We start from the raw sequence: 22145 nt of genomic DNA, 5'->3' as shown, positions 1-22145 counted from the left end.
AATTCCATTGTGAGCTCTTAAGCACTTGTAGCTCTCAAAGCATCTTTTTGTGTTAAAGTTTGTGAAGCTACATGTTTTCAGATTATTAAATGACTCTTTTCTGGGTGTGAACCTCCAGCTGAAGGTCAGGAAGGGATCTCTGTACAGCTCCTCAGACTTGGGTATTCTGCAGACTACCAGCAGACTACCAGAAAAGGCTGGTGGTCTTTTGAGAGGCCAAAGAGAAGATGCTAGACTTTATGGACACACCTTTGATACACTAAGACAAAAGGGCTCTACTCTGAATTTATCCATTATGAGGGATATTCCTATAGCATTTATTACATGTTCATTTTGTTGCTGTATCCTTTCTAGAGAAATTTGAGTGATGCACTGCTTAAATACAGAACTAAACGAGATAAGAGAAGCATAAGGCTGAGACCAACCTCCGTACTTGTCTTGCATGTTTCTCCATACGAGTCATGTTAAAGACCTGTAGCCCTCCTAGGTCAGGGCTAGGCCACCTCCATGGCCTACCCTGACCCTCAACCATCAGCATCAGCCTTCCCTTCCCATTGCCCCTTCTTCCCTTCGTTCTTCAAGATCTTCCCCTCAGGTATCCCGGAGAACATGTCCCAAAGAGAACCCTCTCCTGTACCATCTGTGCCACCAGCRCACTGCCCTAGCTGCCAGGGAAGAGAGGAAAGGTGGGTGAATAAGTGCTCATTAATTTTCCAGCTTACTGGCAGATTTTTGAGTGTCAAAGAGCTGTTGATTTCTGGCCAACCCAAATTCTTGGCAAACAGAGCAGCGTGGTTATTTTTGAACCATTTTAAGCCCAAATCATCTAAAATAAACTTCAAAATATTTTCTCATTTTGCCTGAAAATATTTTATTCTGAAAATGTACAGATGATACTTTGCTTTTGATTCCTGAATTTATTGGTAGCAGTTTTGACTGAGATGGTTAAGAGAAAACAGTAGGAATTAACAAAATGCTGTTTTGCTTGATCCAACTCTATATCCTTTAACAAAGAAAAAATGTCTAGTTATGTTTCTTCTGWTTTTTTTCTGTCCACGCTCACTCCTCCAGCCCTCTGCCCTCCCTTCCCTTGTGAAACATGTTGACTTTCTACCTTAGTGTGGAGCTGCTGTCCTTCACAAGCAGGAACTTGCTGCTGGAGAACAGGACTTGAGAGGACGTGGTGCCTCCAGCATCTCAGAAACACCAACTTTCTTGTGGCTCTTCCTCAAGCACTAAAGGGCCGTTGCACCCTGAAGTGACCAGGTTTGACTATCACGTGCAAATGGGGAAATCCATCCTTCATTGGATGTGTGCCGGTCCCCACCACCTGCTTCTGTCCTCTTACAGTAAATTGATGCAAAGATTTAATTTCGGTCTTGCATCAGATAAATAATCAGTTATGGGGCGAGGCGAGGAGCAGAGCGAGGGCAGCCAGCAGGTCACTGCGAACATGGAAACACGCAGGGTCATCTGCTGCTGTAAAACTTTATGTGAATGTAAAATTGACAGTAAAATCTGATCGCCCCAACTGCCAATGTATTTGTATTTAACTGGAAGCTTTAAAACCCTTCTCAAATACTCCTATTGCCTTAAACCTCTCAGTCTCCTCCCCTCCCTCCCTGCTTCTTCCTCTGTTCTCTTCTTCCAGAAGTTCAGTAGTTAGAGAAATAACAGATCTGCTGAAACTGGTCGTTGGTGGGGATGGGAATCACCCGGGGTCTTGCAGCTCCAAAGCTCCATGGAGCTCCTGGAGCTGCTTGGAGTCAACACGAGGACCTTCATCCAGGATGGCTTTCCCTCTGTGAACTTGTCAATGACCTTTTACATGGCATATTTATTTTTTGAGCTTTATCTATAAAATTAGAGCTGCGCAAGTCAACTGTGTGATAGGCTCTCAGGTCACAAATCCTTCAGTATTGGGCTTATAACCTTTAATGACCAGAGCTTTTAATACTTTTTAATACTTGAGACTGGAGACAGTGTTGTCTGTGTTGTGCTTTTATTGAGGCCTGAGATATCAGGGCTTGTATTTGTAGCCCCTGCTCCTGGAGGCTGCGTGAGAATTGTGGTTTGTGAGAATAGCTTTAAAATGGGATCTGGCTCCACTGTAAAGACTCAGGAACTTTAAGGCAAATAAAAACTAGTTGAAAAAAACATTATTTATTTATTTTGAGCTACTTGTGCTTTGTGGAGAGAAGTTAGACGGATGTGTCGTGCTTGTCTAAATCTATCCATCTATCCAGAAATATTTATTTGTGTTTTTTATTATTGGACACTGAGGTCTAATTAATGAAGTGACCAAGGGGTGTTACCCTACTGCTATTGAAACTCTGCTTGCCTCCTCTTGTGTCGCTCCCTTTGCTGCAAAGCAAGTGCAAGCCAAACTAGCAGGATGGTAGCTTTTCATAATGAATTTCTTTCACTTTGAAAATCTGGAAGGGCCAGTAGGAACTTCTGCAATTACAATCCAGGATGGACAAGTGGTGATGCAACATAAATGTGTTTTTTTTTAATGTGTGCAACTTTTTTTTTTTTTCTTTTTTGGTGGGGTGAGGTGGCTATGAAACTGCCATCAAAAAAATTCAGGGTAGGTTGGGGGATCAGATCGACCTGTAATATTTAAACTAGCCCTGACTATCTCTCTGAAAAATTACTGGGCAGCAATGTAGTATCCTCTGGAGTATATATGCTGGTGAACAAAAAAGAGGTAGGGATAGTTAACTGGTCATAGAAACATCACTTGATGGTGGTGTCCTCCTCGCTTGATGAGAAGGGTGTAGCGTCCGTCCTGCTGCTTGTAGGCCTGTGACTGTTACCTTTGGCGCTGGACAGTGTCAAGATTATGAACGGTCTGCCCTTTTGTCCTGTCTTCAAAACTATATGTTGAGATTGTTTTTGGTCTCTAAAGAGTAATAGACTTAATTGAGGAAGTACTGCTGAAATGAGATGCTTCACATTACTTTTGAGAAGTTCCTTTGACAGCAGCAGACCTTGTCTGACAATGCAAGTGGAACATGAGAGCTCAGCAGTGAGCATCATCTCCAGTGTTGCAGGTCTGCTAGAAACCTCAGCCTTGTGTGGGTGGAACAGAACTACTAAAACAAAATAGAAGGGTGGATAGCAAGTGGTTTTGTGACCAGTTTCTTGGTTCTTAGCCCAGCAAAGCTCTTAAACACATGTACAATTTGAAGGAAGTGTAAAACTTCTCAAGTGAATTTTTCAGCTGTATTCACGCCTCTTTGTCAAGTACTTCCTATGAAAATTCAAACAGTGTAAATCTGCTGATTTGAAACCTTTTTTCTTATGAAGTTTAAAGCTGCATGCACCGATATTCCATATCCAAAATTAATAGTTTGACCGTGTGAATAGAAAGATTAAGTTCACAATGTCTTAACTGAAACCAGTGTTTATTATCTGATGCAAGCAGCATGTTTTTGACTGTTTAATCACCAAGTTGCTTCATTTGTCATAGAATTACAATGTGTAGAATACAGAGACTTTTTACTGGAAAGAAGTTAAATTAGTGGAGGACTTGGGTATTCAAAATGTAACTCAAATTTTAGTTTATCAACAGAAGGAGCTATGGGAGGATGGACAGCTTGCTGATCCCAAAGTCCACATGCAGGTATATCTCATTTTCTAGGAAGTTCATCTTCAGCCTAAAAGTTCACAAGCCCCTTCTGTAGACTGGAATAACAGAAATTTCCTGCCTACTGAGGAACCTGAATTAAGTTTCTCTCCCGTACAAATATGGTGCAAAGTATAATCAAAATTAGCAGCTGAATGAAGAAAATCTCAAGGACAATAGCTGATTATATCTGTTGCTAAACAGTTTTCTAACGGGAAAATTTGGCATCTCTCACTTAAGAAGAAATACCAAGAAGGAAAACTTGTGTGTTGTGCATTAGCCACTGAAAGAGCACAGACAAACATTTTTTTTGTTTATGATCACACATTTAGAGTTATCTCCATAACAGCATCCTGTAAGTCAGCTCACATATAGCTGGCCCACTGCCTCTTATGTTATACAGGAACTCTGGGAGGTGCTGGTGGGGCCCAAAAGGAGTTATAGGATTGTGGGCTAGTATCAAACAACAGCATATCTCCTATGCTCCCAGGCATGCAGGAATAGAAGGGGAAAGACGGATGGTCATAAAAATAAATACATTTAATATCACAAAATGAAAGAAAAAATTGAAACGGTGCTGAAATCCAGCTCTGAGTTTTTATAATCTGCAGAATCTTATTAACTTTGGAGACCTGTATAAGCTGGAAAAAAAAGTAAGGTTTTCATTCCATCCCCAAAACATAGAGAATTTAGAGCACTTTTTATGTTTGCTTCTTAGGACTATGACCTGGGCAATCTGTTTAGATGCTTCACTTGCCTCATAAAACTTAGTTTATACTGTCCTGGAATCAATTCTGGTCTATTCTGKGGCTTTCTAGAGCAGAGGCTGCCAGGGGAGCCTTTTATGACGTGACCCAATGTTCTAAAGAGGCACAAAACACAACTATTGCATTTACCTATAGGTTTTGTAGGAAGCAGATGTATAGACAAAAATGATCCTCATTGTGGGCCATGGAGAACCTTCCTGTGGAGTCTGATGTGTGAAGGCACTCATCTGCTTTTTTTCTAGTCCCTGTGCTATTGAATTATTTGCAATTGATAGCATAACTTGAACAAAAGAGACCATGAAAAAAGAACTGGAGCTTGGTGTGACCCATACAGTTGACTTTGTTGTGCCAAAAATCACTATTCTCCATTGTTCCTTTTTTTTTTTTTTTTTGAATGTTTTAATTTCATTKTGCATATCTTCAAAAAAAAAAAAAAGGCAAAATTTTCTTTGGACGTATCAAAATGGACTTTTTTGTAGCTTTCTAGTTCAATAGTTGCATCATAATCTTCTTCTGTGCATGTGTTCCTCCAAAAATTCCCCCAAKGTATTCCTCCAATTCCCAGATCTGTTTTTCAGTCTGTGCTTTAACTTTGTTTTCCAGCTCCTCCTGCCTTGAGACACCCAGAACAGGGGAGCAGCTTGCCCAAAGGCTGGAGGGAAGGAGCGTGCCAAGCATTTCACACTTGGAGGTTAGCAAAAAACACATGTCACCGAGCTAGATCCCTCACTTGCCTCTATTTTTTGGGATATTTGATGGCTTTTAAGACTATTTTCGCTCTTGTGAGTATCTGGAGACACCAAAGAAGGAAACATTTGGGTCTTGGAAGTATCATATATTTTCTTTTTGAGAAGAAAAGGATTTAGGAAAATTAACTGGATTCTCTTTCATCTAGTCAAATAAACTGCTTTGATTTCTGGAATAATATTTTAATATCTTCTTACTTTAGCCAATGCTGTTTGTTTGCAGTTAATTTTTCTACAGCATTTGCACTCTGTAAAGTGGCAAATATTATTGTGCTCTTTTTCTTTCAATGATACAGTAACTTGTAGTGCAGATACAGCTGCCTCTTCAGCCAAATGGTTGTAGGCTGCATTTTGCTACCTTGTCACAGTGGAGGCAAAAGAGAAAAATCGGAATTCTAGCCCTGTCTGAAAAGTAAAAGGGACAAATTAGTTTCTTGTCACTGCGCTGCAATAAATACATTGTCATTTTTATACCCCAGTGAATCATATTCTCCATTTCCCCCGTAACTATTATACAGTCTGCTGGCAGTACATCACTTTTTGGTAATTTTATTTTCACCAATTGTTTTATGAAATTTTTGAGTTTTATGGACACTAAAACAAATCTAGCCTGCGAGCATTATAGCCCTTTAAATCACCAGCAGGAAATCTCAAGGTTCCTGCAGACTGTGAGAGAAGGAAGCTTTAGGAAAGAAAGATTGCTCCTAGCTTATAAACTGAGCAAAAACCCAGAGATAAGTTTGTAAAAGGGACATACATCATCAATGGCAAAAACTGGGACGTAAAACAACATCTCTCTGCTCAGCTCCCTTAAGAATAAAAATGGATTTTTATTTAGCAGAAACACTAAAGTAGTTGGGGAAAGGAACACACGAGCGTTTCCATGCTTTCTTAATCATAACAATCCTTATTTCCTACAGAGTGACTATGTCAGGCACCACTTTGGCTAAATGCAGTTAGTTGCAGTCCCAAAACAGTGGAAACCTGTTGGAAAAAATGTTAATTGTAACCTGAATGCAAGTAACAGCTGGCTGAGTTTGGTCCTCAAAGCGCTGAGGAACTGGTGGCACGGGAGCACAAGGGACAGGTATTGGCCAAGTTCTGCTTTTCTGTTACCTGTAACCTTTGTTAATGATTTTCCTTGCTAATTCTTCTGGATTTTCTTTTTATTATTTTTTCTGAGAAGTTTTTGCTGGTTACCCAAAACTTTCATTAACAAGTGGGAGACAGAGATTTGAGGCTGACTTGGTTTTGAATTCCCAGCCCTMAAGCTCTAAACCTAGGGAGAGACCAAAGGAATCTGCTCTAGTCATCTGTTCAGACACCATCAAACAGACTTTACCTCACATTTTTAGGCATTTCTGGCCTTATAAATGGACCTGCTTTGGCTTTCTGAGGAGCGGAGAATTATCATATAACAAACTTGAATCAAAACTGAGTCAAGGTATGAGAAAATTCTATTATTTATTACTTTTTTTTTCTTAAAAGATCTTTACTCTAGCTGGATTTATTGATGCACTTTGAGTATCTCTGGTAATAAGAAAGCAGAAGTAGATTAGAAGATCTTGCTAAGGTAAAATAATCAAAGAAATACTTTCATTATTGTAAATTTGACAGATGCAGATGGACAAGTTCTAACTAATTCTGATATGGTTTTTGCAGCCTTAAACTACTACTTAAACTATTATTTTTGGACCAAATTGAACTTTTGTTTTGAGGCAATTTTAAGAGGAAAATGGAAATAAGAGTAATATAAAAATGGCTGCTTTGTTTCAGACTTACAGTCCACTGTGGCCAGAAGGAGAACAGTATAAGCGTATGTGCATATATATATATATATATATAATATTTCTCTTGGTATATACTTCCAGCAATCCATTATGTAGGAACTTAGGAGCCAAAGGGAAGACATTTGTTAATGGCCCTTGATGGATTTTTTTTTTCCCCCTCTATAAATGTATTGAGTTGAACATACACATGCTCATGACTTGCACAGTCTAATGTGGGAAAGCCTTCCACTGTTTGATGTGTTGTGTAATGGAAAAAAAACCCTTATTTTTCTTTTTAGATTCATTACCTTGCTGGCTTTTATTTGATGGCCTAACTTTTGCCCTGGGAGAAGCTGTGAGCAGCCACTGCCTCTTTCCCTTTTCTGGGGTATCTGAGATCTTCACAGGCTCCTAACACATCCTTCCTCTGAGAAATCCCAGTCTGTTTCTAACTTTTGGACAAATAACTTCCTGAGGGGATGTGGGTGCTGCTCCCAAGGTGGAGTTTGGTTTACAGGCTGTGGATTTGGGAGGCACTCATGGTAACTCTGGTATTTTGGCTAAAAGTCAAACCTGGGCTAAGGCCTGTGTCTTGAACTAGCTGTTCAACCCTTCCCTCTGAAAAGTCCTAAAGGAATGAAACCTGTAAAGACCCTTTCCTGAGCTAATGCTCTTTTGGTTGCAAAATGCAGCTTTCTGATGAGTAAAATCTATTAAATTCACACTCCCAGTTTTAAACCTCCAGACTGCGTATATCAATTCTGAATAGATGGCTCAGGAAATAGATACAGGACTGGTTTTCAAGCTCTGTTTTCACGTGACCTGAAGAGAAAGGCCTATAGTTTTGGAAGCAAATCAGCAGCCTCCCTGACTGCTGATAATTCTAATGTTGCTTTTAAGAGATTCTGGGCATTTTGCGTATTTACAACAGGACAATGTTTCTACCTCRTCTCGGGCACTTGCTGATGCTTGCGTGCTTTGGAGGAAGGTCTGTTTAATAACCAAGGTTTCAAAACCCAGTAGGGGATTCGATGGTTTTTCTCCTGGTTCCACATTGGCAGCATCTTGTAACCTGAGGATTTATAGTTGGTTTCTGTGCTAATAGTGACGAAATGGGTGACAGAGTCRCAAAGCTCTTGTTAGTTTAAATGCTTATAAACAAGTGGGTAGAAGAACAAGGTAGGAATAACTGCTGGTAGGAGAACAAGGTGCAAGGAAGTGTAAATGTGTTCAATGTGTCTGGCTCCTTCAGGAATGCTTGTTTGGCTCAACAACCCTTGTGACATTTGGGATCCCGCTCTATTGCGACTAAGGGTTGTAAGTCAGCACAACGTGTCCTTCAAAGGATAGGGAATTAACTGTCACCTTCTGAAGTAGCTTGGTGTCACTAGGGTGGTAGCTACGCTCATGGCATCAAATCCTTTTCTGGAAGGTTCCGTGTGGAGCCTTGCTGCGGTGTAGTTGTCCAAGCACTTGAGAAGGGCTGGGCACTGGACACAAGGGAAGGATTTTGATGGAAGAAAAACGACATTTAACAAGATCTTTATTGACTGAAGCACTTTATTGTAGCGGGTGCAACAGGAGGGGCTGTGACCCGGCCTGCGCATGTGCCCGTCGCCGAGGCCAGGCCGTGCTGCTGCCCTTCCAGGTGAGCTGATGGCTGCTGGGGACATGGGGTGCATCTCTGTGGCACCCTGTTTGCTTCAGCAATGGTCAGCTGAGACGGGTATCAAACCCACATCACAGTTTCTCCTGGCGGTATCCTCGTATACCTCACTTCCAAAAACAAAACTCCTACTGCACTTGAATTTTGATGTTTCCCACTTCCTCCTCCCTCCCCTTTCTTCTCTTTGCACAAAGCGCTGTTCTTAATTTTTTATTTTTACTGTCCATAGCTAAATTTACTCTTTTTTTCTTTTTAATCTCAACTCAGAGCCCCAGAGCCGGTGCAGCGTTACAACAGTTTTGTCATGTTGGCTGTCACGGTGCTGACAGCCCCGTGACAGCTGGCAGATGTACAGATGATGGATGCTTTCTCCCTTGTGCAAGGACGCCGGGATAAAAGTGCAAACAAACCGGGTAATAGATGGGAAAAGCAGAGCAACGTTGATAAGGCCTGGTCCTCACTCTGTGATGTATGGGAAAGCAAGCTGTAGGCAATTTATTTCAAGAAATGAGGGGCTTTTTTTGTTGTTGTTGTTTGTGTGTGTAGAGGGACACAGGGTAGAAAGAGGGGGATAAAAGGAAAATAATAATAATAGGAGGACAAAAATACCCAATACTTGTTTTCATAGCAGCAGTGCTAGCCAGCTGTTACGGCAATAGGCAAACTCTCACTTTAAGGACGTCTTTGGGGGTCCTTGGCTTATGGCTTGCAGAAAATGAGGCTCCCCAAAGGAGGTGCTGTGGGAGGGAGGATAGGTCTGGGGCTGGGAATATTGGGTTTACATCTGCTGATTTGCCAGTAACACCTTCACTAGCCTGGTTGTGGCAAGATGTCTTCTGAAGGAGGGAACGAAAGCTGCCACTGAGCATTGGGAGGCAGGGGAACTCTTCCAGCTGGTCACTTAGACTGGATATTTGAGAAGTTTATATGTGCATCTAGAATCCCACACAGGGCTGCTGATTTTTGTCATAGCTGAGGGCTGAACCTGGAGGATCCACCTCCTCCAGGAGAGGAACAAATGGTTCTTTTGGACTCGAGCGGTGCCCAGTTAGTGCTGTGTGTCCCAGCTTGCGTGTTGGGTTGATACCCACCTCGGTGCTGACGTGGGGTCTCATGCTGAGCCRAGATGACCACAGTTGGATGGGGACATGATGAGTGCAGCTGGCGTGGGCTGCTGGACCTTAAGCTGAACACTCCMACAGCACATGTGCAATTCAATGAGGGGATACTCGTATTGTAGCCTCTGCCATTTATCTCCTTGGAAAAGACCTAGTGCTGGGAGACTCTTTAAAATGCAGGCAGTGTCTCTCAGGGCTCCCATATGGATACTGAATATTAATACCTTGGTGCTGTTATTGCTATCATGGATATACATGTCCTCACACTCCCACTTACCGACATGTAAATTTTCAGGATGCCGTCGCCTCCCCTCACTTCCCATCCACCTTTGGTTCTGTCACCGTCAGGGACTTATTTAGGCCCATAATGGTGATAATTTATTACAGCACACTTCCTACTGTGAGTAAATAAGTCTGTCTCCCTTAAACTCCCAGGGCAATTAGAAGAATGAAAGACTGTTCCACGTATTAGCATTTATTTTCTCCCAGCATTTATACCAGGCCATTTTCTTGCTGACAAATTGTGGGGCAAATAGTTCTCGAGAAAGTCTGTCAGATGCAAAGGTGTTATGATTAAACGGTTGGTGTAAATTTGGGYGACAATAAATCCTTTTATTGCATTAACTGGATTTATTTGCTTGCAACTACCATTAAGGATTCAAGGAAATAATAATAAACAGGTTGATTTTGCACCTGCTTAAGGGTAATTAATATGTATTCTAAAAATAGAGTGCCTGCTTTAAAAAAGAATCTATTTAGTGATCTAGAGGCTGCTGATCAGGAAATGGATGTAGACTTATCTGCATGTATATATTAGCACTGCATTAGCAAAAATCCTAAAGTGTGAGGGTGATGAGGTGACTTCAGAAAGGGCTCCATTGAAAAACAGGTGGGAAGAGCCTGATGCTGCAAACTCAGCTTAGGTGGGGACTCGGGAGTATGACCAGCTGTGTCTTGTGTGACCCTGGAGAGGATTTATAGACCCAACTCGGTGAGCTCTGCTCTGTGGGAGATGGTCATTGTGCASCCAGTTTGGAGGAGGACCAGGACCTGTGTTTGGTTAGGACTGCTTTGCTCTTGTTTTTCCTGGCTTTTGGTGGTCCCTTTGGCTAAGAGGATTGGGTAAGAGGAAACATGGCGCTTCTTGTTCCTCTCTCTTAATGCAAAAATTAAGAAAGGAAAATTATCAGAGATAGGTGTCGCATCATCGGCTCAGGGCTGGGAGGACATGGGATTGAGATGTGCTATGACAAAGACAGATCCCTCTACCTTTTAAAACAAAGTGCTTAATTTTGTCTTTCTTAGTTTATTTCAGTTCCAGATAGGATGTTTCTGTCTAGAAATGATTTTTCTTCAAAGTATTCTTCCACCCTTGCTAAGTAAGAGGCCTAGTTATTAAGGACTAATGCATACATGCCATTGACTTTAAAACATATGTTTTGGGCACTACTTTACTGAAGCTGCTAGTACACACAAGGAGTTGAACTGATTTTACAGTCGCTCTCCAAAGCAGGGAACTTTTCATCTGCATTTGGCTTAGACGTTGTGTTTAACGTGGCCCGCTCTATAGAGAGCTGAGTAATTAAGTTTACACTAGTGTTAATTTACCTTTAGTCCCAGCCTTGCTGCTGCAATGCACGGGAGTGGAAAGACAAGACCTTGGCCTCTAATTTCCAAGTTAGTTACGATYTCTCTCCTTTATTTGTCCCAACTGGCACTGCTGTTTGATTGCTCACTGCCAACTTTGACAGCCCATCAACGTCCCTCATATCCAGAGCTAGTCAGAAATATTTTAGTTGAAACTAGTCTGGAGAAAATGCTGATAATTTTGAAACATGGATTTCTCCCAGGAATGTATCAGTTTGAGTAATACATTCATTTGGAAGGTTTGGGAGATGCAGGGTTATATTGAATTAGATTTCTGCCTTGATCCAGAGAGGCACTTAATAATCTACCTCTGGCCAGGTGGTCTAATTATAGGGGGTGTTGAAGTAGGATCTGGGAAGGCTCTGTCCAGAATCCTGCTGTTTGAGGCTGTTGACTGTTTTGAGGTAATGGAATTGTTTTTTACCTCTCTCTCAACTTTATGGTAAGTGGTTCATGATTTAAAACCTTGAGCTTGTTTCTTACAGTAGCAAAAAGGTCTCCAACCTAAAGGAGTCCTTAGCTGACTCCACTCATGTAGAGCATCAACAGGTCCTTCTCTCTTTGAAGTCTGGCTTGCCTAAATAGGAGTGAAAGTCGTGGAGTGCTSATTTTTCTTGCTTTGTAAAGGTATCTTATCCCAGGGCAAAAAAGACTTTCTTCTCAACCTCGGATACTTCTCAGTCACCATAGATTTTCTACATGATTCTGTTCATGTTGGGAAAAATTGCTTATAAATTATTCTGGCACAGAAGTTGTGAAATGAGGAATGTGTGGAGCAGAGTAGCACTTTAAGTATGACAAAGTTATCCGAGGGTAATACAGTAAATATTTTTCATCCACTGGGGGTTTATGGAAGAGGTGCCTCCCACTGCTTGGCACCAAACGGGGACAGAGGACAGGAGCTTGGTGGTTGACCTAAGCGGTGCAGCCCCATCAGACATGTGACTATTCCAGGAGGTAGGGCTTGAGTGACATCTCACTTGCCTGCATGTGTGTGTCTTTATACCAAAACTCACTAGTCAGGTCAAAAGAAAGAGCAGCTCACTTTAGATTTCCAATCTGCTTACAGTACAATGGTGACAAGAGAAAGAGGCAGGAGGTCCACTACATTTGGGCCTGCCCTAATGAAAACACGGTAGAATTGCCCTGCATTGGACAGCAGCGCGGCCTCTCGTTCTCGCCTTCCTGCCCAACCAACAGTGATCTATGGGTGTGCAGCACTGAAGCTACATTAATGGGCAAGACCTTGCAGCAACGAGGCTCGAGTTCGGTGAAATTCCTGTCCATTTAATTAAGAAATGCTACTCATACAGAACTGAATGCACTAACCTAATTTACTGCCACGTCCGTCTGTCTCTCTGTCTCGCCTTTTGTCTCTCCCTGCGTCCTATACGATGCCATTGGATCTTATTACTTGAGCTAGGTAGATTCTTGCTTGACTGAGCCGAGATCAAAAAGTAATTTTTCTTTTTGCAACAGCCGATTAGAAATTCATTTATTTTCACATTAGACATTTGGCCAATACCTCCCTCCCCGCAACAAAGCAGTCCCCCCCAACTTCAGCAATTTAGCTCCATTTGTATAGTCTGCATAATGGAAGATAGTGAGCCTGTTAGAAAACTGTAGCCCCGGGCAAAAATTAAATGCAGAATCATGTATCAGAAATGAGATGTATTTACTATTGTTTTTGAAAATTAATGGTGCATTTTTAGTTTTTATAATGTAATTTAATGATGCAATTCATCTAATAAAAAAACACATTTTAACTCAGTCATACAGACCTACTGGGGCAGGACAAAATGTACCTTTCAGATGTAAGAATTTTAAAAAATGCTCCAGGCTCTTTTTTTGAATGCAAAAAAAAAGAAAAGAGAGAAACTCTTTGCATGTGTTGGCTAACAGCTGGGATATCAGCAGGAGTCCAATAAAAAGGACATTTTTCTTTCTAAATATTAGTGTTTGTGCAGCATACAATAATATTATAAATGCAGCACTGGGTTTGAAGTACAATGCTGCAGCTGATTACCGAATGCCATATGGTGCTGGCATGTTAAACTGATACAGATTGAACGGGGACTCGAGCTTTAAATGCTGTAGACTAACGATTGCACTAAAATACACTAAATATACCAGGCRATGGCAATGTGCAGGGCTGTTGCAAAAAGAAAACTTTGTCAAAAATAATAGGGAATTGGAGAAAACGTCCCCAAGCTGGAGCTGAGCACAGGCTCTTTCCTGCGAGCAGCTCTTGGGGAGCTTCAGACTGCAGAGAAGCTGGTGCTTAGAGACCTTTGTGATGTGCATTTTGACTCCAGTGATTGAGGAGCACTAAATACCCCAGTAAAAATACCCCAGTAGCTTGTTTGGTTGGATACTGCATGGATTAGTAAAGCACAGATTCTGCTCCTTGCCTTTTTTTTTTTTTTTTTTTTTTTTTACAGAGAAATACTTGTGCCTCAGCTCTTTTGTCTCTAATATCGAGCCAATCTCTATTTTGCATCAGCATTTTTGTCTCCTTTGCAGGGTCGTTACATGACAGGCCACTTGGTAAAGCGGGCGCAGGCGAGTTTTCTGTCCTCTAGAGCTTCCTAGAAGTTGGGTTCCATAACGGGACCAAGAAGGTCTTTGGTGGTGCTACCTGCTTCCTCCTGCTGCTGACTGCACATTCCCACCAGCCCTAGTGACTGTGCTGGGGCTTGGATCCTAATGGAAACTTGCCTGACCAAGGCAAAAGAAAAGATTTTTTTAATTATTTTTTTCCTTAAGCTGCATCCCCCCTGTAGGGTTGGAGGCGAGGGGATGGAGATGCTTTTTTTAGGAAGCACATGAATTTATGGCCTTCGAGTGTGACAATTTCCAGTCCCTTTTTAAAGGTAATCCTAGCAAGTACATTCAGGTTTGATGTCCACCTTCAAATGATGCATTCATCTGCTCTTGTAAAACTTTCTTTTGGATAAGTTTTGAAGTGTGTCTGAATGCATAGTGTCTAATATTAAGATAACTTGCTACTCAGGGTATTAAAAAAAGTGCATTTACCAGGAATGAGTGAGCTTAACAGTGTGAACACTTCACCAGTTTGAAGATTTTGCACAGAGCTCTGGAAGGTGGAGAACTCTTTTAATCTGTGGATGAATTAAATATCCTTTTGTCTTTGTTTCCTGCCTCTGGTTGCTTGATTTCCCACAGGGCCCAGGGAGATGGTTCCTGTGACAAATAAAAGAGGAGATCGCTTTATAGGCTCTGTCAAGGCTCTGCTTGAGGAATGTCCTTTGCTGTTTATGTGGGGTTTTGTAAAAGGAAACATGAACCTGTCTGGGTCTAATAGGGATCTCCCTGTATGATTTCCTGTTTTTTTTTTTTTTTTTTTTTTTTTTTTTTTTTTAAATGCAAAGATAAAATACTAAGGCTGCATCTGTATTTGGACAAGTTTTACTGAATCCTGTTACTAGCCACCTTTTTCCTTCCCTGTCTGACTCATCTTTGCTTCCACATGTTATTCAGCCTGAGTCTCTGATCTCTCCTGGATGGATTTTTGAACCATCCCTGGCAAATGCATCCCCATGCCTGCTCTCTCTCCAACCCAGACCATATCATCTCTGTGTTGTTCCTATTCTTTCAATTTCACAGACTTAAGAGAAAGCCTTGGAGAGAGGAGTGAGGGCAGAGCTAAAGCATCAACCAAGGATCTAACCATCCACGGAGTCCCTAATGCTTATTGCATGCTGTAACTCAACGTGCTGTACAGGCAAGTGCTCCCTGCTTCCCTGTGCCGCTTAATTTTATCAACAGATGTAGAGAAATGGACCTTTGGGTTCAAAAGAGATGGTTAATATTATTATTCTTTTTTTAACTAAGCCAGGGAACTTTATGACAATTGCAATGTTTAGAGCTTGATGCCTTAAATTAGGCTTGAGCATTGCAATGTTTAGAGCTTGATGCCTTCAAGTAGAGCTTGAGCATTGCCATGTTTAGAGCTTGGTGCCCTCAAGTAGGACTTGAGCATTACAATATTTAGACCTTGGTGCCCCCAAGTAGGGCCTCACTCTGTCTCCTTGATGCTAAGTTGCAGCTGGCATCAATCTCATCTCAGCTGGTAGCAGAGCCCAGCAATCCTCCTGCAAGCTACCTATGTGCACTGTGGAATTCTTCTTTTTTCTTCTCTTCTGTCTACAGCATCCTGTCAATGCTAGTGGATTTAAATTTAGTGAGAYAAAAGCCTGGCTCAACGTGACAAATACCGTGTAGGGCTTGATACTGGTAAATCAGTGGTGCTTAGGAACTTGAGGCAGGAAGCAGGGTTATATTTTGCAATTGAACAGTCCTGGCGTCCAAGAGATTACAGTCTAGGGAGAGTAAAATATTTGATGTGAGGAATATCTTGGGTCAATCTCTTCACCAAAGAGGTAAATCACTAGTAGGCTCTGACCTGTAGATGCATTTTATATGGTGAAGGAAACCAAAAACATTTTGTTGGGCGTCAGAATTGAGGGGACTGGAGTCAGAGGAACATTATGGAGCGAGTTACTCAGACGAAAGACAGAGGCAGATCRTAAAATAAACACACCTCTTAAAGCTGAAGAATTCATTCCATTTTATCTTGGAGGGTGAAGCAGTTGAAACAGACCTTAATAAAAGGTTTGAAAAAGAATTAAGCTAAAGCTACTTTGCTGGATGCTTTGTTATTTGGTGCAGCCTCTATACCAATAATTTGGCATCGGATTTCCAAAAAAGCATCGCGTAATTTTTCCAGAGAGAAACCCAAGCGCCTGGGAGATGATGTTATGGTGTGAATTACACTGCGGAGCGGGCGGCAGCTCTCCCTGTCAGCACTTTCTCGGGCTCCGTAATGCGCAGTAAATGCTGTGGCTGCAGCTCTTCGGGATTGCTGCGGCCCTGGTTGGAGGGGAAGCACCACAAATTAGCAGCTGCAGCAGCACAGCCCCTTCTCTGGAGCTCGCCTCTCCCTGAGCAACTTGCTGCAAGCTATTGCTGCTGTGGCTCTTTTTTCCTCCCCTTTTAAAATCAAGCATGTGTGTCCTTTCCTGCTCTTGTAGGGTTTACCAGGAGCACCGGCAGTGCTGATGGAGTSTCCCGTTAGCCTGATAATGTTTTCTGGCTCAAAGCAGGGTGAAAAATATGACTTTTTGCAGTTGTGATCACTGTTTCTCATTGCCATGTAGCTGCCCAGACCCCATCTGAAGTCAGGACTTCCTATGAGGAGTAGGATGGTTTAAAGTAGGATGGTTTAAATCAGCAAGGTAAAAGGAAATAAGGGTTTGCTTTATTTTTCAGATGGGGAACTGAGATGTGAAAAGACCTGACATACAGCTGAGTTGTGAAGCTGTTTCCCTGTCTGTTTTCTCCCAGCCACCGATGCAATTTGAGGGTTGCTGATGGTCTCCTGAAGTTACTGGCCACCATTGATGAGTCTCATCTTGTCTCATTAGGGAGCTYGGTAGGAAAGGGAGCTGACATTACTGGAAATGGGAATAGCTGGGCTTGCTTTCTGCTGCTTATGTGTTAGTTCATAGGAGAAAATAAACCTGTCGAGGAGCTGGTGTGTCTTCTGGGGGACCTGTGACCATCCTGCCGTGCTCCCTCTGGAGCAGTGCTCCATCTGGATATCAGGCAATATCCTAAAATATGCAGCTTATWAATGTCTTTCATTGGTGGTTCTGCAAGTGTTTGGTGAATGGGATAAATCTCACCCTTAGTGATGAACTAGCTTGCTGCTGCTGTTCCACAGCGCAGGGAAATTTGATATAAGGGATTTCTTTTACCAGGCTATATATAAATTGGAATCCAGCACATCTAGGGGTCCTGTGCTACTGGTTTGCAGTCTACATAACTGGTCACAGAGCTCCTCTGAGTGTTATCCATGGATTTCTTTCTGATTTTATTTCTTCAGTTGTTCTTGCTGGCTGGGAGCTGCTTTTGGGACCCTCCACACAGCTTTGCCCTCACCAGCAGGCCCATCTCCCTGAGGAGCATCCACGGCATCCCGCTGCCTCCAGGACTCGAGCAGGTACCTTGGTGTGGTCGTACAGACCCCAGGGTTATGCTCAGGATGGTTTTTGCCAATTTGCAGCTTGGTTTATATTAAAAAACCCTTCTCATTAACCTTCTTCCAATTCATTAAAACCAGCTAGTCACTCAGCTGAACAAGCTCAAATGCACCAGGTGCCTCTTGGCCAGAAAAGTAGTTTTCCAGGCCACGGTGCGCTCCGTGCAACTTTTCCTTATCCCTGTAGATGGTACTGTTGGACCGTTTTGCAGCCACTCACCTTAGCTAGCGCCGCATATACCGGGRCGAATTTTGCAAGCGCTGCGGGCGCATGCAGAGTCCTCACCTTGTTGGGGGGACATCCACTGGGACGCGTTGTCTGGAGGGCGAGCAGGGCCTCTCCTTCAGCCCGGAGAGAACCCAACAGCTTTTCAATGTGGCCTACCAGAGTTTTTGTGTAATTTAATCAGCTTGTTGTAGTGTTGGTGTCCTCGAGGAGCCCAGGCCAGACCTGTGAGGACTCTGGTTTCTTCTGAAGATCTGGAGCATGGAGCGCAGAGTGGAGAGAAGGCACTGGGCAGCTGTGTTTTGTGTGTGTGTGTGTGTATGTATATATATATATGTGTGTGTGTGTGTGTTTGTGTGTATACATGCATGCACATATATGCTTTTTGTGCTTCTAATCAAGTTTGTGCAATATACACCTTGATGCTTTTCCTTTTCACTGGTCTGTATTATCGGGACTGCGCTAGCCCTGGAGTCATTCCTCTTTTTTAATGGTGTGGAAAGAGCATCTTGTTTTCCCGTGTATTAAATACTTGTATGTCAATGGTCCTGCTTTTTGCAGTTTTCCTCTCCTTTGGATACAATGCTATAGAGAGTTACAGATGTTCAACACAGTGGCAGGACATACTGCTGTTCTCCTTTTTCTATATTTGAGTCCTGAAATACATATCAGTATGCAAATATTTTATTTTTCTTAAATATTCTATATTTGAGTCCTGAAACAAAACAGTGAAGTGGGAAATCACCTCTCCTTCGTCTTCCTCATTGGAGCTGCTCTGTTTATTGCTTTAATCCCCATAGGAAGGGCAGTTACCCAAAGCTGAGCATGGCCGTGGTGCAGATGAGCAGGTGTCTGTCCTCTCCTTGCAGGTCCACCAGAACCAAGGTGATCTCCTGGTAGATCTCCTGCTAGTTCTGCCTCAGGGCCAGGCGCTTGGCGCTGCAGCTTTCCAGTAGATCAATTTTCCTCCTTTGAACGAGCAGCAATTCGTTAACCCATGTGGGAGAAGTAGAAAATGCTCCTGCCCTTCTCGCCCATGTGCTGTGCAGGTGTGGAGGGACTCAGGAAGAGCAATTAGTACCTGTGGAATTGAAGGAGAAACCGAATCCAGGTTAGAGCTTTGGCTGCACTCACCATAAGCCTTTGAAATGCCCCAAATCACTGGGGGCTTCATCACTGGATGGATGCCCATGAAGGRAGTCAGGCAGGTGTTGGTGCTGGGTGGATTTAGAGGCTTCTGCTCTCTCCTCATTCCCCAATTGCTGTTTTCTCGAGCCTTCAGTGCCTCTTCTCTATGGACTTGTCACCCCATTACTCCCAGTGGCGAGGAGGGCAAGAAAAGGAAAAGCAGAAACCAGGACTGATTATTTTCTTCCCATGTAAATTTGTGAGATCTCCTGCCTTGTGAGTGGGTAGCAACACAGGGTAGAGGGGCTCTGCCCCCGCAAAGTCGTGGGGATGCGGGAGGGCCAGCAAGGCAGGAACAGAGCTGGAAGGTGGTTCTCCTTCTCACCCCCTTCTCCACACACACACACACACACACACACACACACACACACACACACACACACACACACACACACACACGTCCTCCCTGCCAGGAGCTCTTACTTTTCCTCCTCTGATCACTGACTACTTGGAAACTCCCTGGGGACACAGGCAGCTCAAAATGGAGGCAACAGATAAATCATTCCTTCCCTGCTTCGCCCCGTTCCCTGCCAGCCCAAATGGCTAAAGTGTCTTTATTTAAAAAACAACAACAGCAACAAAACCCTAGCGAGGGAGACAGACACAAAGCAAAGGGAAAGGAGAGATTTAGGCAGCAAGCCACAAATAAGCACCATCAATCATAGTGCAGTCAAAAATGTACACGTGTTGGTACCTGCTAGTTATTGGCAGTCCTCAAGAAGTCTCCCGAGTACAATCTTCAAGGCTCCTTAGATAAATAAATATATAAAAAAAATTCCATGTTCCTCTGAAAAACTGCTTGTCAGCACTGGAATGGCAGGTGCATTAACTCCCTAAGAACCAGATTATGCCCTGCATGGCAAAAAAATGCAAACACAGAGAAATAAGATGTCAGTCAACTCTTGTATYCTCTCTCTTTTCTTCTCTCTTTTTGTTTTTTTCTTTCTTTCTTTTGGAGAGAATGTAATTCTAAATATAAATAAATGCAGTTTTTTTGTATAAATGAGTCCATGAGAGAGAGAGAGAGAGAGATGCAAATACATACGTCATCCCCTTATCCTGTTTGTTCCTTTACCAAAAATTTGCATCTGTCCCAAATCTTTCTCCTCTTTCCATATCTACAAAGAGAACTGAAAAGTTTGGAYTTAGCAATACCTCCTAATTGCAGGTGTCTCCTCTGCAAGGAGTGAGTTTGGCTTGAGAAATCATGTGTGTGCTACAGAACCCACCTGCTGTCAGGGCCTGGCTCGTGCTGTCCCTCTGCAGCGGGTTTGTGTTGATCTGGCTAATGCCTCCTCYAGCTGCTCTGATCTGAACCCCTCTGAGGGCTTCCTCTTCCCTCCTGCTCCAGCCCCACACTTGGACAAGTGTCCTCGCAGTGACACGTGGCTGCCTGTTCATCCCTTGCCTCGGCCTCTCTGTCTTGGAGCTCTGAAACATTTCCTATAGAAAARGAAATCCCTCTCAGAGCTGCTTATGTTTTTCCTTGGAGGTCTCCTAGACTCTCCTTTCCTTGGTTTTACTTGTTCTTCTTGGTTGTACACTTTAGGCGGCAGGTGATGTGGCCTAGGCTAGTTCTGTAAAGGTTTTTTACCTTCTTGGGAGCTGCACCTCACCTTTCTGCTCCTTTTTCATACATTTTGTCCCCCAAGAGAGTGGTGTTATTCCTGATGGAAGTACTGAAGGAGCAAAGTCCTGTCCCAGATTGAGCAGGGCTTGCATGAACTGGTGCTTAAAGATGAATGCATTTGAGGAAATGGCCACTAGACCTTTTCTGAACCTGACCATGTGTTTTCTAAGATTCCTCATGTACCTGRGAGGATGCTGATTATTTTTGGCTGTGAGCCAGCCAGCTGTTTCTAGGCCAACCTTCAGCTGTGTCCAGGCTAGCAGAGAAGTCTGCTCCWCTGTGTCCTGCTCTCTTGAGCCTACACCAGAGCCCAGGTCCCTCTTGGAGGTTGTGGGGTGGGGGGGATAGTCCTCATGAAGGGGGGAATTGGCTCCCTTGTGCCTGCCAGGTGCAGAAATACATTCTCTTTTGTACCCAGTGCTCTATATCAGACCTTGCAGTATGGATTATTTCTCCCTAGCACCTTGATCTCATTTAGTAGACTCGTATTTAAGATCCATCTAACTTTCAGGTTCTGTTTTCTGATTTCGCTATAACGAGTCCAGGTAAAAGAGTAATAGAGGAAGAGGTATCTCTAATGAGCAAGTCCTTGAGGTTCAGTGCCACCCTGGCTTCTGTAATTACACTATGGCTAATTTCCCTGTTAACTAGATTAAAATGAGCTTGGCTGTGTCTGTGCCTGCCGTGGTCATGTCTTGGCATGGGCTTGAGCAGGACCCCTTTTTAATGGGCTGTAGAACAGCTTGCCTGATGTCAGTGACCCTGGTTGACAATGGGACCCGTTTCAAACTGGTCACTTTTGAGCTACATGATTCTTTATGTCACTGCAAATTCATAGATTAATTTGCTTCTCTGTGGGGGCTACTTCAACAAGATGGAATTGGATTGGTCTTAAAATAATGATACTCAAGGTTTTCTGAGCCTCTTCCTCCCCAGCTCCAAAATCTTCAGTGATGCTCCTTGGCTCTACCAAACACAGAATGGAAACCTGGGTTTGGGCATGATGTGCTGTGGGAAACAGGTGAATTATTTCATAAAGATGATYCTGTGTCCGAGTGGGCAAACAACAATTACTTTGGTACTAAATTAAAGTAATTTATCTGTTACTAAGTCTGGATAACACCAACAAAAAGAATCACATTACAAAACCCTGCAGGGGTAGACTTGCCTGCATTATCCGTGTCTCTAAATATGGCAAAACTGCATGTTGCAATCTCAAAACAGTCTAATTTTATGATGACAGAGCTAGAAGATCTTTGCTAATTTAGATAAACTGGTTGTGTTTTCTTAATTTACATTTCTTTTTGATTGCATCTTTTTTCTCCATAGTGAATGCAGACTCAGCCTGCAGCTTTCCACCGCCTGCAGAGCATGACCGTCAGCCCTGCAGAAGTTGCAAGCTGAAAGAAAAGCCAGAGGAGTTGGAGTCATTGCTACACTTGGTGCAGCGGCTTAGTCTGCAGCTTTACTTTAAGGTAAAAACCATTTASTTTGAAATTTCTCAGGAGTTGTACTGAGAGACAGTAAAATAGTAAATTAGAAAAGCAAAAGAAACTGCCACAGAGCCTGGGACGTAGCATCTCTGGCCCAAATGTTCCCTTGCCTTCTGAAATAAAGAAAGGGCTTGGAACAGTTGGTGGAGGAGGAGGTAATCCCAGTTAACTACAAACTGGTTTCAGCTGGGGATTGTGTG

Source organism: Nothoprocta perdicaria, unplaced genomic scaffold (assembly GCF_003342845.1).
Source record: "Nothoprocta perdicaria isolate Ctin4 unplaced genomic scaffold, notPer1 scaffold_3, whole genome shotgun sequence".
Lineage (NCBI taxonomy): Eukaryota > Metazoa > Chordata > Aves > Tinamiformes > Tinamidae > Nothoprocta > Nothoprocta perdicaria.
Note: the sequence above shows the minus strand (reverse complement) of the source record.